Source organism: Xenopus laevis, chromosome 8S, assembly GCF_017654675.1.
Source record: "Xenopus laevis strain J_2021 chromosome 8S, Xenopus_laevis_v10.1, whole genome shotgun sequence".
NCBI classification, from domain to species: Eukaryota; Metazoa; Chordata; class Amphibia; order Anura; family Pipidae; genus Xenopus; species Xenopus laevis.
The window spans coordinates 56,713,601-56,730,333 of NC_054386.1; the positions used below are offsets into that span (position 1 = coordinate 56,713,601).

At 38.1% G+C, this 16,733-nt stretch overlaps 1 long non-coding RNA gene across 1 annotated transcript; it reads right to left on the reverse strand.

Annotated features, from left to right (window-relative positions):
• Positions 1 to 371: 371 nt before the first annotated feature.
• Positions 372 to 15,062, reverse strand: LOC108700087. The gene is made up of 2 exons (XR_001932945.2): positions 14,782 to 15,062; positions 372 to 1,490 (listed from the first exon to the last, which is right to left on the reverse strand). It is a non-coding gene; the product is annotated as an uncharacterized LOC108700087 (long non-coding RNA).
• Positions 15,063 to 16,733: the final 1,671 nt, after the last annotated feature.

The following is a 16,733-nucleotide window of genomic DNA, read 5'->3' on the forward strand; positions in this document are numbered from 1 at the left end:
TTCTATAGGTAAACAGTCAGGAGGCCAGCACTCTCGTTTAAAGTGTTCATGTGCCTGGGTGCACGATCAGCAAATCATCTCCATCCATTCCAAAAGGATCAGCACTCACAGGACTTAAAATAATCATCTCTAAAGAGATAATCATTGTTAGTTCTGGCACTTTGAGAAAGGCCTCTGAAGGGGCCAAAACGTTAGTCCTATGTATGCTGTTTTACTAAATAAACTTACTTTATTATTTTAAGTCCTGTGAGTGCTGATCCTTTTGGAATGGATATATATATATATATATATATATATATATATATATATATATATATATATATATATATATATATATATATAATCAAATAAAGATATTAAACACAAATTCCCACTTTATCATTCATTTTTTTTAATAAAAAAAAAAGATCTACGTATTTACTTATGAGCAGCTGTTAGATATATTACAATCCATTTACTCGACTGTGCTACAATGCAGCTGTTAGGCTAATTAGTAAACACAATCTTAGCTACAGAAATAAGTTGTTACAGTTTAATGTAGACCGATAATTGCATGAATAAAGTAGCAGGATGCAGATTGGCTTTGTCAGATGAAGCTTTGAGAAGTATAACGGTCCAGTTATTGCCTTGCCTAGATTTTCAGATGCTTGTACAGTCAAGACTTGCAGGGAGACATGTTCTTCTCTTGGTCTTTCTGATATTCTTCCTGGGCCCTCTGCAGTTTTCTTGCTCGCAGCTTCCACTTATGAAAGCAATAAGTCAGTAGTGACATCACCACCAAGGTGCAAATAATAGACAGCACCATGATCAGGACAACAATGGATGACAAAGCACCATCTAGAAGTATTGCGTCCATGTTGCCTGTAACATTTTGATTAATCACAGAATCAAACTCAGTCGAATATACTGGAGAAGGAAGTAATTCGGATGTGGGCTTCATTGGATATTTGTTTTTTAAACAAGATTCTATAATCTTTGAAAATTTGACCTATAATCTTACATTTTTTTCTATATTTTGGTGATCCTTGTGATGCCCAGTGTGATAGTCTACTGCCCAGTTACAGGAAACTCTCTATGTTGTAAACAATGTGAGATTGTACTTAGCACCATCACAGTAGTGTTCTTCAGATTTTAACAAGAAATTTCATCATCTGAAGAAAAGTGTAATTTAATGTAGAAGGAAGGAACGCTGTAAATATCCATTTAGCAAAAGGAACTTCAGCAGCGTGAGGATTTGTTTAGGTACAATATCGTCATCCTTAAACTTGGTTCAGGACCCTTATAAAGATACAATATCCATGAAAATGAAGGGATAGTAGCTGAAGTCTGGTGCCATGTAAAAAAGTTGTTGGCTGGATAGAAAAAAAATGCTAATATTAGAAGTTAAAAAAAATCCCACCATCAAGGTTTCCAAGTATGTCACACTGGTTGACCATCATTAAAACTGTTTCCCACTGCTTGTATGAAAAAGTTTAATTTGTTTCCCAGACCTGCAGAAGAGAAAGTAACAGTAAGTGAATTCTTTATGCCTCTAAGAACAATATATGTCAAAGAGATAATTCTCCACAAAATTGTGCACTTAACTAGATTTTGGAGCCATTTTTAAAGATTTGTTATACAGTTTATCCTTTTAAAAAATAGACTTTGAACTTTGAACATGCGCTACTGACGAGTCTCTAGAAAAAGGACCTCTAATGTTTGCAGGAATGCTTTGTACAAAAGGGTACAACAAGGTTAAAAGAAACCTCTGTTAATGATCATGCTTATAGTATATTTTCATTAACATGGTAATATTTCTGCTGCTTTTCATTGGCTGGAAAATGGGGAAATAGACTTTTCTGAAAAGTGGAGCTACCATGCAGATATGGTACCAGCAGAAGATAGAGACCAACACAACCTCCACCATATATTAGTGCTTTGAATAAACAGTTGTTGACATTCATCAACAAAGCTATTTGTATTTGAGGCATCACAGTAGCACAATGAAACAGAACAGAAATTGGGATGCTGGAATGAACCAAAGATGGCTTTGCGTTCCTATTGACCAAATGGAAGCTGCTATCTTAAGTAAAAATAAATGAGACTCCACAATGCCGATTTCATTTTCAGCTTCTCAATAGCAGCAATAATCCAGGAATTCAAACTTGTCACAGGGGGTCACCATCTTGGAAAGTGTATGTGACACTAACATGCTCAGTGGGCTCTGAGCAGCTGTTGAGAAGCTAAGCTTAGGGGTCGTTGCAAATTAAATATTAGGTTGGCCTATCGTATGAGTGGATACTACTGGGCTAATTATTATGGATACAGGTTATTATTCCCTCTAGATCCTCCAAATTTGCAACTTGCACCAGAGGAAGGACCCTAGAGGTCCGAAACATGTAGTGCTATAATAAAATTAATTCACATTTGAAGTCTCTCCGGTTTCTGTGATACTTCATGGGCTAATTATTAAATTCTAATGCTTGTTGCACTGACTTCTGTGCTGCCATTTAGTAATTATACATATGCTCTCTAATGGCAGCACTCCATTGGCATAAGTTTCCTTTATATCTGTGGCAACTTCTAATAGACCGGAGAGAACCATGTTAGCGCTCTACATTAAAGTGCTCTACATTAACGATCTTGCTCTTCCCTGCTAGAAGAGAAGTGTAATAAAGGGGTAAACCTTTATCAATTTTAATAATTTTAATTAATATTTATAAAAATATTAATACAAATATACTGAATCAATGATTAAACCTGTTGATATACTGCTTGTGAGCAAGAACTTACACACAAACAATTTAAAAATGTTTACTTAACTTCATATGATGGTAATTACAAGAATAGCCAGTACTGTATCAATTCAGCACAATCGGGGAGCCACAAAACCCTTGGTTCATCACCCTCAGGCTCCCGATAATCAAGCGATGATCCAAGTCCTGGCACCCACTCATGGGTCCAAGGCGAAGTTACTCATGTAAAATGGAAGCTCCTTCTTATACCAGAGTTCTTAGAAAACCTTCAACCCAAGTGCTTACTTGTGCACTAATGTGTTGTGCAAACTGTTTGTCATAGTCAAAGTATTAACTTTGTACAAGGCCTTATTTGTTACTCAAATAAATTGTCTGGATAGATTATTGTCTATCTGCTGTCAGTTTGTTTATTCCAAGGATATTTGCTGCGTTGTTTACCCATCAAATACATAGAACAAACACATTGTACCTTGACCATTGGACAATAGCCATCCCAAAATCTGCTGCTTTTACCTAAACCAAGGATTTGATTCATATATCAAAGCAGATTTATATATTGTAAATCATTATCAAAAAATAATATAAAAACTGCTATGCTATAAGAAGTCAATCTTTATCCTTATTCTTTAACCAAGTATTATGGCTCACCATGGAATATCTTACACAGAGACAAGGGAGCCCTGAAGGCACTACCCTCATTCTTTCCAACTATTGTTTATATTTGTACCTTCTTGGGGTTCAGAACTCAAAAGCAAATCTGCATGTCATCTCCACTGATTAGAAGACATGGGTACAACACAGACTTAGATCAAGCAGTCAATTAGATGTTTTACTGTTCACATTTTGTAGGGTGAAGAAGGTCTTATGGTCCTCAATGTGAATGCTGCAAACCCTTAAAGGGATCCTGTCATCAGAAAACATGTTTTTTTTCAAAACGCATCAGTTAATAGTGCTACTCCAGCAGAATTCTGCAGTAAAATCCAGTTCTCAAAAGAGTAAACAGATTTTTTTATATTCAATTTTGAAATCTGACATGGGGCTAGACATTTTGGCAATTTCCCAGCTGCCCCTGGTCATGTGACTTGTTCCTGCACTTCAGGAGAGAAATGCTTTCTGGCAGGCTGCTGTTTTTCCTTCTCAATGTAACTGAATGTGTCTCAGTGGGACATGGGTTTTTACTATTGAATGTTGTTCTTAGATCTGCCAGGCAGCTGTTATCTTGTGTTAGGGAGCTGTTATCTGGTTACCTTCCCATTTTTCTTTTGTTTGGCTGCTGGAGGGGGAAGGAAGGGGGTGATATCACTCCAACTTGCAGTACAGCAGTAAAGAGTAATTGAAGTTTATCAGAGCACAAGTCACATGACCGGGGGCAGCTGGGAAATTGACAATATGTCTAGCCCCATGTCAGATTTCAAAATTGAATATAAAACATCTGTTTTCTCTTTTGAGAAATGGATTTTACTGCAGAATTCTGCTGGATCAGCACTATTCATTTTGGAAAAAAAAATGTTTTTCCAATGACAGTATGCCTTTAACTTTGTTGACACCAGTCTTGAGTATTCTCCAACTGTGCCCACACTGAAAAAGATGTGCAAGCATCATCATCATCTTTGGTGCACACATACCGTACATGAAGCTCTACCAGCTCCTCAGCTGGCGGAGCCCTACCATAAAATAGCTAAAGGTGGTTGATTATTATGGACAAATGTGATCATCATCCCCATACTTCTCCACTGAAATAACAGGCAGTCTAGACAAAATAGATTTGTCTACCACAGCAAGCCCTTTCTTAATCCTTACTAAATGGTTAGCCTATATTTCAATGAGCCATTTGACAATGCTTACCATTACTTATGGAGTAATCCTCCTTCTCCTTCCTACAGTTTTTCTTTTATCAGTTTTCTATCTCCTCTTTCTCCTCCATCCAATGACTTTGCCACTTGAAAATGAAATTTTAGAAGGAGTCTTGTGGATACAATGGAAACGATTAGATGTGCTATAGATTTATTTCTTTTGTCCTAACTTCAAAAGATGACTGGGCTGAACCCACAGACATCTGCTCTAACAGTACAAACCTAGAAAAATTATTAAACAGTAGAAAATCACTTATTTGTACCTTTCAGTAAAATGTTCTCTGCTTTCAACAGTTGGTGGTTAGTTGCAGGTTGCAGCTAAGTTGAAGTACTGCAGAACGGACATGCCCGATATGCTGAAAATATCTAATAATTTGTTTCAAAATGTAACATGTCCTATATGATGCTGTGGTCAAGCCTTGATCATCTGCTTTTGTTATGCATTCCTCAGCTGTTGTTAATGTCTGGGTTTTTGCACAGAGTAGTAGTAGCATAACCCATTTAGATGCCAGCTATCAATTTGTGAGAAGCAACACCTCTGGTTCCTCAGTTACAGTAGCAGTTCACACTATATTACGTGTTCCTTCCGATTATGGTAGGACTAGCCCTACATATGGCCTAGTCTAAGTACAGGCAGAAAAGCATAGTAAGGCATTTCGTTTACAATATACCCAAAAACATTATTGAAATGAATTTCAAAAGGGCTCAACATAATCACAACAGTTATTCAGTGTTAGATTTACATTTGGCTTATCCCCAGGCACAAACTTTTGACCACCCCTTCTACTACCCTTTCCATCACAGCTCCACCATTGCATTTAGCAATGATTGTCTTGTTGCAGGCAGGGGTTGAATTTTTTTATTTTTCTTGTCAGATTTTGTTTTATGTATAGGCACCTGAGAGCTGCCCACCAACCCAACACTTCCACCCTAGAAAAGTGCTCACTGGTACCTATGTAGAAAATATTGACAAGCAGTTATCTGCCGATATATCTGTTCATCCAGCAGGCAACTGGCCTGTCAAGTCATCCCTTTGTGGATAAGGCCGGAACCTTGGGTTTCATGTACATTACATCCATCAAACACTAGAGATCCCAGGCAGCAAGTATATCAGGCCTAGTAGATCTACTAATGTGTTTAAAACAAATCAGCTCAAAGGCAAGTGTGAAAATAATTATTATAATAATTATAATAATTATTCATAATCCCATGGTACAGTTATTCAAAAGCTAATTTTCAATACTAAAAAAAAAATCTGCTTCACCTTCACACGCAAGCGCATCCATCTAAAAAGCCATTAATATTAGTGATGGGCGAATTTATTCAACAGGCATGGATACACGTCCGGCGAAGCGAAATGGGACAGATTCGCCCATCACTAGTTAATATGCCATCAAGAAATCATTGCCAATTACGTTTCAATCCATTTACACTGATTGCAGTCGTGACCCTATTTAAAGAATAGGTTTGGAATAGGGGGAATGGATCTGCCTGAGAATCAGTGTATAGATAACATTATGCACTATTGCACAAAGGGACAGGGACACTGATTTTTTGGGTGCTTTTCTTCAGCCCAGTTTTAAAAGACACCAATACTTGACTATAGATTTTCTGATTTTGTGAGTTCAACCCACTGTTTGCAATGCAGCACTTTAAAACCTCATACCAAGGTATGTTAGGATCTATTAAAAAAACATGTTATATCAGGAGTCCTATCAGTTCCAAAGAAATATATAGGAGAACGTCTAATTTCAACCTAAGCTGCCTTCAGCCTGGAAACCCTTATATCTAATCCTTTGGTTCTTTCTAGGGGTTCCAGCCCACAGTTTCTTTTTACTATTTTACTTTTTACTATTATTTGAGAGTTATACTAAACTATAAAATGACTGCTAATGGAAGATCTGATGCTCTCTTCTCCTTAGATTGTAGGTGCTATTGGAAAATCTTGACACTTGAGACCATAACCTTGTTTCACCCCAACCACACCCAAAAACAACTTGGCCACACCTAAAGCTTACACCATTTTTAAAAAAGACCCACCATTATTCCAGTCTGCAAAATTGTCCGGTCTCACCAAAAATACTAGATGAGGGATGACTATTCCACTCATAGTGAAATCTGTCTGTATTTCACAAAAGGAATATAGTATGGTTAGAGCATTCCATGCTGCCACTAATACTCATATTTAACTAGAGATGCACGGAATCCACTATTTTGGATTCGTCCCAACCCCCCAAATCCTTAGAAAAAGATTTCTAAGATTCCGAACCGAATCCTAATTTGCATATTCAAATTGGGGGTTGGAAGGGGAAAACATTTTTTACTTCCCTGTTTTGTGACAAAAAGTCACGCAATTTCCCTCCTCACCCCTAATTTGCATATTCAAATTCGGTTCGGCCGGGCAGAAGGATTCGGCCGAATCCAAATCCTGCTGAGAAAGGCAGAATCTTGGCCAAATCCCGAACCGAATCCTGGATTCGGTGCATCCCTATATTTAACCACAGGTGGAGGCCTATAAAGGGGCATAGTCTGTACCAGATTGGGCATGGCCAAATAAATCTCAGATTTGGAGAGGTTGACTTGTCTGAGTTCATGTAACAAGAATCAGAAGGGTACGGTTTTTAAAGAAAACGAAAAATATATTAAAGGCATACTGCCATGGGGAAACATTTGTTTTTCAAAGCTCATAAGCTAAAAAATACACTTGTTGGTTCAGGAATTAAATTTTACATGGTAGAGTAAATTATTTGCAGTGTAAGTGTAATTTAAAAATAAAAACAAGTCCATAAAAATCATGACAGAATCCCTTTAACTCATTCCTTCAAACAGGTATTTTCTTCCATTATTTTAACTGCACTATGAACATGAGCAGTAACAGCTGTTATTTAGTTGCTATGGGTTACATGGCTAGGATAAGCTTTATAAGATTATTTGCCAATCCAACAGCAAATGTTATCGTTTAGTCCTGTGAATGCAAATATTAAAAGAACATAAACAAAGGCAGCAGTTACAGTATTGACACAAACCGTAACACAAGGGCACAATTCAGGTTCTACCAGAGAGGAGAAGAGTTCACCTTGAGCAATTTCTGACATCTCAGTGCTGCTATATCTTTCTTGCTAATTAGTGTGGCGTGAGTCACACCTCAGCAATAAATGTGCATGTAACCAGGCTTCTATTCCAGATATTCTTGCTCATGGTTACATAGCTATTGAATATTTAAGTGCCAGTGTTACTGTAATAAATACCTCTGATATACTCCTGCCCAACCCTTAACTGGTATATAAGTAGTGATGGGCGAATTTATTCGTCAAGCATGAAACCACCGCGAAAATTCGCCAGAGTCAAAAAAAATGGACGCCGGCGTCAGTTTTTTGGACGCCGGTCCAATTTCAACAAAGACAGTCATCGGCATCCAAAAAAACGGATGCCGGCGTCAAAAATGGACGGCGGCATCAGAAACGGACACCAGCGTCAAAAACGAGACACCGGTGCTGTTTCACGAATTTTGCAGGAAATTCACAAATTTTTCGGCAAAGCGAAAGGCCCCAAATTTGCCCCTCACTATATATAAATCCAGGTCACTGACTCAACTAAACTCGCTGTATTCAAATTAACATGTTGCCGTGTAGCAGTTATATTCTGCATTCCACTGCATTCATAGATAACACAAGAGGGCAAATACCTGTGTCAATTATTGATGAGCAAATCTGTCCCGTTTCGCTTGACCAAAAACTTTGCAAAATTGCAGAAAAAAACGAGAAACAGTGAAAAATTCACAAACCCATTGAAGTCAATGGGCGTAAAAAAGTTTTTTTGCAAATAACAATTTTTTCTCTCTCTATATGCATTAAAGTAAATGGCCGTTTTTCCTTTTGCCGACTTATTTGTCTTGGCAACTTTTTTTCTCTCAGCAATTTTTGCCAACGTTTCATGAAAAAATTTGCTGATGGCAAAATGCAGAAATTCGCCACAAATCCATGCCTGGGCAACTCAGAAGCATGGCATGCAGGGATTTAAATTTCAGACAATTTTCCCTTATGAAAGAATATTGTTAAATGATAGAACATAAAATTGTGAAATGTATTTATCTTTAAAAATGCTTTACTGTATCTAGCGATCTCTAATGACCCAGAACTTATAGGAAATGTGAAAGTAACTGAAACCCTGGGTTATAGTTACCATAATGTGATATCATTCAATGTTTGGGACAACAAAAAACATGAAATTCAGAAAAGCTTATTTTAGTGACTTGAGGGCTGACCTTCAGAGCATAGATTGGGGCTTTAAGTTTTCATCTAAAAACAAAAATGGTTGTCATTTAAAATGATATTAAATCGTTACTGTTCTCAATTTATTTCCTTAAGGAGTAAATGTAGATGCACTAAGAATCACCCTATGTGGCTTAATATAAAAGTTAAAAAAATTAATAGGAAAGAAGAGAAAGGCATTTAAAAACTACAATTTGTTGGGACAGAAGCTGCATTTAATGAATATAAACACTATAATAAATGTTGTAAAACAGCAATCTGGAAGGCAAAGATAGGAACCGAGGAGCACATTGCGGCTGAGGCTAAGACTAACCTCAAAAAGGTTTTTTTAAGTATATTAATAGTAAAAAGATGCGGGTTAGAGTATTGCTCCTTTAAATAATGGTATAAGTATGGTTGTAACAGATACAGAAAACTCAAATACGCTAAATATGTTCTTTTTTTACTTCTGTGTACACAACAGAGGAGTCTGAGTTTCCAGGCTCACTTCATAGCTGCACTGTTAGCTCAGCTCAATCTAGTCAGTGACTGACTCAGGATACGATTTGTAAAGCTTTAATAGAAATTAATGTAAACCAGATGCCAGGGCCAGATGGCATACACCCCCGAGTTCTAAGAGAGCTTAGTTCAGTTAAGACCGGCCCCTATTTCTAACTTTCTCAGATTCACTTTCATCTGTTATGGTGCCTATGGATTGGAGAAAAGATTATGTCATTCCAATATTTAAAAAGGGATTACTATCTCAGCCTGGCAGTTATAGGCCAGTAAGCTTGACATCTATGGTGGGCAAATTATTTGAAGGCTTGTTAAGAGATTACATTCAAACTTTTGTCCTAGTGAATGGCATTATGAGCAGCAATCAGCATGGCTTTATGAAGGATTGATCATGTCAGACAAATCTGATTGCTTTTTATGATGAAGTAAGTAAGATTCTGGACAGTGGGGGAGCAGTAGATGTGATCTATTTGGATTTTGCCAAAACATTTGATACCGTGCCCCCCAAACGACTGCTTTTAAACTAAGGTCTGTTGGACTTAACAAAGTCATTTGCACTTGGATATGAAACTGGCTACAGGATTGGGTAAAGAGGGTAGTCGTTAATGGTACATTCTCTACACAAAACTATCCAGCCCAATTTATTCCATCCAGGATGCATCATTCTTGCAGCAGGATCTTGACAAACTGGTAATCTGGGCAGCTAAAATGAGATTCAATGTTGATAATGTAAAGTAATGCACCTGGGATGTAAAAATATCCAAGCCACGTATACCCTTGTAGATAATAAACTTGGCTGTAGCAAGCAATGCCAGTCAGCAGCATCAAGGGAAACTAAGGCCTTGAGCTGTATTAATATGGGCATAAATGCATGGAAGGAGAGCACTGGTAAGGCCAAATTGCGGTTGTTCATGCTGGAGAAGAGGGGCTATAGATAAGAGGTGATATGATAACTATGTATAAATATATAAGGGGATCATATAATAATCTCTCTAATACTTTATTTACCAGTAGGTCTTTCCAGCTGACACAAGGTCACCCATTCCAATTAGAAGAAAGAAGGTTCCACAGGTTTTTACAGTGTGCGCTGTGAAGATGTGGAATTTTCTCCCTGAATCAGTCGTACAGGCTGATACATTAGATAGCTTTAAGAAAGGGTTGGATGGCTTTTTAGCAAGTGAGGAAATACAGGGTTATGGCAGATAGCTCACAGTACAAGATGATCCAGGGACTAGTCCGATTGTCAATTTGGAGTCAGGAAGGAATTTCCCCCCTTTGGTGGCAAATTGGAGAGGCTTCAAATGGGTTTTTTGCCTGATCTTATGATAATTCGTTTAAACATATTTTTTTAGCGTTATTGGCTCCATAAATAAATGACAGCTAAGATAAATAAGAATCCACCCTACCTAAAGGGTTGATAACCTTGTGCTGTTCATATTAAGCTTAAGGGCACCTCTTGGGGTGAAAATGGTTTCCTACACTGGAGGTGCAAAATATTAGAGCCCATACTTGACTTAGGGGATACAACACTATTTTCTGCAAAAAGCTGGTACCTAGCACTATACTGCCTATACTAGAGGAAAGCTCCTGTGAGGACAGCCATGTTTGACCACACTCTTGAGCTTAAGAAAATGCTTGAGAAAGCTGCCAAGAGCATAATATGCAAGCTGGGACTTTAAGCCCCATTTGCATGCCACCCATACCAGGACCTTTCTCCTATGGTGGGTGGCATGGAGCTAGGTACTAGCATATTTTGCAGAAAGTAGTATTGTTTCCCCAAACTGGAGTTCAGCCTTTATTTCCCCTGATAGGTGCTCTTTAAATAAAAACTAAATATGTCTAGAAATGCTGTGTTTTATTTATTGAACTTACTGTACCAACCCAGAGGTTCAGCAGCACTACTACATTAATATTAATTTTTGTCTTCAGGGTTAATCATAGGAGCTCTCCTTCCTGGATTTTTAGGCCATCTTTTACATGTCAGTTGCACTGCACATTCTCAGTATGCTCTGGGTTGATGTCAATAAGCTAAACTGAGGGGTTGTCAGAAATCATAAAAATATTAGCAGAAAGTGACATCAGATTTGTCGTAGAAGCGGATGCTACAGGGCCAATAATTCTGGTGCTCAGTGTAGGGGTTTCTATGCTGCCATGTAAATTTGAATTACTTACTAAGAAGTGTTGTATTGTGATTTTATATTGTGCGTATGCTAAGTCAGTCCCTGAATTTCTGATTAACATTATTTAGGGTGTTCACTAAAACAAGGTATGGACAATCCTGATTTCCTTCTGTGACAACACTAGGGATAGAACCAGCAGTATAGCTGCACAGGGACAGACCAGGTGCAATTCAAGGTTCTGTTCATCACTAATCTACACTTATGGGCTATATTCCAGCTCCCAAGATATATTGACAAAGTAAGAACAAGTTAGAAGAAGGTATTGGGTGTTTGTAAGTATTCTTCTCTGACCACCATCCATGTGGAAAGCTGTGCATCTATACTCCAGTGCTAGATGCAAACAGCCAGCTATCACATTATTAGATCTAAGGAAAGAGATGAGGTCAGCCATAATCACTGTTTATTATTCTGAGTGAGAAAATTAATTTTGGTAATTAGGAAAAAAATAAAGATGGAGCACTACTAAAGCCTGTGGATATTAAGAAGAACTATAACATTCACAGTCACCTTCTCTTTAAAGGTGCCCACTAGGTATGAACATCAGTCTTCAGAGAAATGTAGGAATAAGTACCTTCAATCATCTTTTTTAAATGATGTGCGTGTTTTGACAACTGGCAGGTCTGGGTTGCCTATACATTCACTTCTCTTTCTCAGTGCAGAACATTATGCTCTACAGAGCTACCCCCGTTTTTATATTTTCAGATTATCATATTCTGACATTTGATGACTAACTCACTGTAAACAATTCATAGTGCCTTTGCACTGTCCATGTACTTTCCCTCTTTATATCTGTATGGATAAGCAAGGGCTGCTGGGTTGCTGAACTCCACTATCGTGTTCTCTTAGCTTTTCTGTAGAACAACACCGCTCAGTGGTCAAAAACAGGTGGTGCTTTTCTGTTAAAATCTAGAGAAGATGAAATACTACTACTAAGGGAGTACAGTATCCTATTTATATATGTTTGATATTCTATATCAGTGGTGTATTTTGGAGTGCTGGTAAAAATGTAATGAATATATATATATATATATATAATCCTCCCATATAATCCTTCCCCCGGGGAAATATATATAAATACGTATATAGCATTATAAAAGGGGTTTATATGGTGGACAACATCCTTGTTTCTTTTTTGTGGGGATGGGGGTCACCTATAAATGTTATCATGAATCTCTAAATTTCCTCCTGTGTCTCGCCAAAGCCATACAATATGGTGACAGGTGCAACTTTTAAACATGGAAAAGGATACTAGGGAATTTTTTTATTTACTTGTTAATAAGAGAAAAAAATACAGATTTGAAAAAAATTGTATCTATAGCAGTGATGGCCATCTGTGGCCCTCCAGATGTTGGACAAATGCAGTTCCCAAATGCCCCAACAGACTTTGACTGTTGACTGGGGATTGTGGGAGTAATTGTTGAACAACATACTCTATAGCCTAGTATAAATTATGAGGACCCAAATGGAGATAATTTAGGTTCCTTATGCATACAAATGTTTCTCTGTAGAGTCAAGCTTGATTGTATTTACTTTGCCCCTTTCCCCCTCTGCATACCTCTGTATGGTCTTTTCACTGCTCTTGTGTCCCTATGTGTATGCACACAGTAAGGTCAAAACAGATCCATTCTCCAGTGGTGGGTGCCATTAAACATTGTGGAAGTTGTTGGAAAATGGCCCGCTATGAAATCAACCTGTCTCAATATTTATCAACCTGCAGCTCTACAGCTTTTATTGACCTACAACTCCGAGAACATGTCACGAAATCTGGAGAGTTGTAGCTCAACAACAGCTTGTGGCTGTCTTACTACAACACAGGTATTGAGACCACCTTGCCACACTTTACAATTTAACAGTAAAAGTCCTTTCCAAGCTCCACTGGAGCATAGTGAAGTTTTATTTTTCTATCCCTATATATACAAATGCAGCTTAGTGGATTGAATCTGCCCCAAAAGTAATTATACATACAAACCATCAATCCATGAATGCAATCTGCTCAGTTCTTACCAGTTCGCATGTAAAGTTTGCCTAACACCTAACCCAGGACAGAAGCACTGCTGTGATCATTTGGTACACACTGGCATACATTAGAGAGAGAGGGGGAGACAGTGGGTACTTATTCACAGTTTCTGCTCATTACAGGAATACACAGAGCAAAGAAAGACAAAATATAGCCATTATGTGTGAGGTGAAATCCCCACGTGCATCACTTAGATATCTGGAACACTAATACACAGTAGCAAGTAATACATTTGCACAGTGTTCATGCCTGTCATACCTACAGCTACTCTTGTATAAGTGCAGGTATATATTAACATATGAATACTAAGTACTATTCACCACCCATTGCAGCAGTTTAGCAAGGTGGCCCTATACTTGCAACCCTGGAACACATAGGTGCACTTGGCTTAAGACCAGTTAGGTCTCCAAAAAACCTTGTATTCTGCAGTACAGTACATTAAAGTCTCATCCCGTGTTCATTGTTCAACACAATTAAACAGTGTTTGCATTTGCATAACATATGCATATTTTGCAGCCCATGTGGATTTGTCTGATGTGTTCTTTAATGTTCCATAGAAGAGCCCTAAACTCAATGATGCAGCTATTAAAGCCCTGCCCGGCTGCACAAAAACAGTGCAATAACAGTGTAAGCCCCATTCTATATGCAGAAGGGCTCTCCCTAACTTATGTATCTGTTGCTGTATTGAAATTAGCTCCCTCGCTGCATTGAAGCCGCAGAATGTTGTCCCACACTAAACAGTGCAGCTGCCCCATGAGACCGGGATGATTTATAGGGGAATGAGGATTAATAGTTAAAAAATGCGCACAACCTGTCTAGTCTCAGTGACATGAGCAGATGGGATTGTGGCCCCCATTTTTATTAAAAACTATAACCATGTTCCTAGTGCTGACTATTTATTGGAAGAGCACCAAGGCTACGTTTCCCAGGCAAAAACTTAAGTGCATCAATGCTGTATCATCCCTACACCTTGTATCACATACTCCCTTCTCCATTTCGATGTAAGCTCTAATGAGCAGGGCACTCTTTTTATCTCCTCTATCATTCAAAATGTGTATGTTTGATGCATACAACCGTCTGTTGCACAGTGCTACAAAATATGTGGGTGCTAATATATAATAATAATAACAACGACAATATATGGTGCTTCATACATGCTGTAGCTATAAGCAGCTCAAAGTGCAGAGTGAATGGGTATGAGAGGAGTGTGGAGTGAAACAGATTACCTACCTTACTGTGCTTGTTACTGGGGCAGATTCACCCTGCAGAGTCTTGGCTGCTCCTCGGCCAGCTAAGTGAATGGGATGCTGATGACGTGATCCTCAAGCTGGGAGTTGTGCTGCAGGCTGGGTGTGATCCACACAGGCTCAGCTCTCACAGCAAATACAACTTTATTTAGGGAGGCTGGATCACATGGGGTGGGTGCTAAGCTGGGAGGAATAGACTTTGGAAAATCAGGTCAGAAGCAGCATAAAAAGCCATGCAGGCTAAGATTGTTGAATGTAGTGAATACAGGCAGCAGAATGGAATTGACTGGCTGGGAATCAGCAGAGCAGTGAGAATGTGGATTAGAAATTTTCCATGGAGATTGTCTCTAGGGCAGATCTTGCGAGGGCATTGATAGGGTGATATGGCAACTAGAGGAGACAGGTCCCTTTCAAATGACAGATTTCTTTAATGCACAGGCAAGAAAGTGTTAATGTGAATTTTCTACCCCAAATGTAATCCCCAAATTTATAAAATAAGATGGTTTCAATTGCTATTTAAAATAGGATCTTTCTGTCCCTATCTCTTTTCTGCCCTGATGCTCCTGATTTTAAACAATGTAGCCAAAACCAGAGGATTAACAGAAGAAGCCTGTACATTGTTTCAGGGGACAGAACCAGAGAAAAGAAAGGGATAAACAGACACTGTTTTCCACTGCACATGACATTTACACACACAAAAACAAACCACTGAACATTTTTATAGAACAAATCTTACATTTCTCACATTTCTCTTTCTATGCTTTGGTTCTCTCTGGAAGTAGAATCAGATCTATTCTGCAGCAGTGAATTTTAGCATTCTATATACAGTTTTCTTTCAAAGATTTGAATGCAAAATGTGCTTAAACTGAGCCTTAAAGTAGTATTAGAGTAATTTTGTTCCCACATGACTGCCCTGTTAAGTATTGTTTTCATACAATATTACTTATTGGACAGGTTTATTCATCATATTACACCACACTCACAGGTCTTTAGTGATGTACAAAAAATAATTTATTGAACCACCTTTTCGGTCTCAACGTATTCTCCCACATACCAACTTTTCTGTCTTGCAAGACTGAGTGCTGCTGTTTTTATGGGACACTGTGTTTGGTATGTACTTAATTATATGTTTTGTAATTATACACTGTTGTAATTATATGCTTTATTAAACCACTTATTTGCTTACCTTCAGCAGCAGATTTATCAAGTAGCAGATTTATCAAGGGTCGAATTTCGAGTTTATGGGAGTTTCTAAAAACTCCAATCAACTCCCATTAACTCGAAATGCAAATTTAAACATTCGAAATTTCAATTCGACCCTTAATAAATCTGCCCCTCAGTGTCTGTATTAATGATGCAGTGTGCAGAGTAACTTTTTGTACTTTAATGTTCATAGAAAAGAGTCAGAGCAGGATTCATAGCTGGATTTGTAATGATTCACCTCATTCTTCAGCTCCAGAATAGGAACTTTAGGGGGACCATCAGGTTTGGGGTCATCATCAGACTGGAAATGGGGAGCTAACAGAAGCATCTGAGCTATTTTTCAGGATATTTGGAGACCATTTATCTTTTAAGCAAAAAGTGAAGCAAAACTGAATGGAAGCAGAGAATAATATATACGCATCTGTTTTCTAAAACTTGTGGGCTTTGCATATATCCCTTTCCAGCCTCTACCTGCCAAATTGTTAAATAATTATGCCAACAAACACTCTGAGAATATACTCCCTGGTCTATCTGCTTGTATGATTGTGCCATTGACCACTATAGAACTGGAGTTTTACCTAATCTTCAGTTGACAAACAGAATTTACAGGATTGCCACAAGCAATAATTTTAGTCATCACTGCCTTTCCCATTTGTAACCTCAAGAATAATCCTGCCACTAATCAGCCCTTCAAATGCTACAGAATATACACAGTAAAGGGAAGGGAATGTT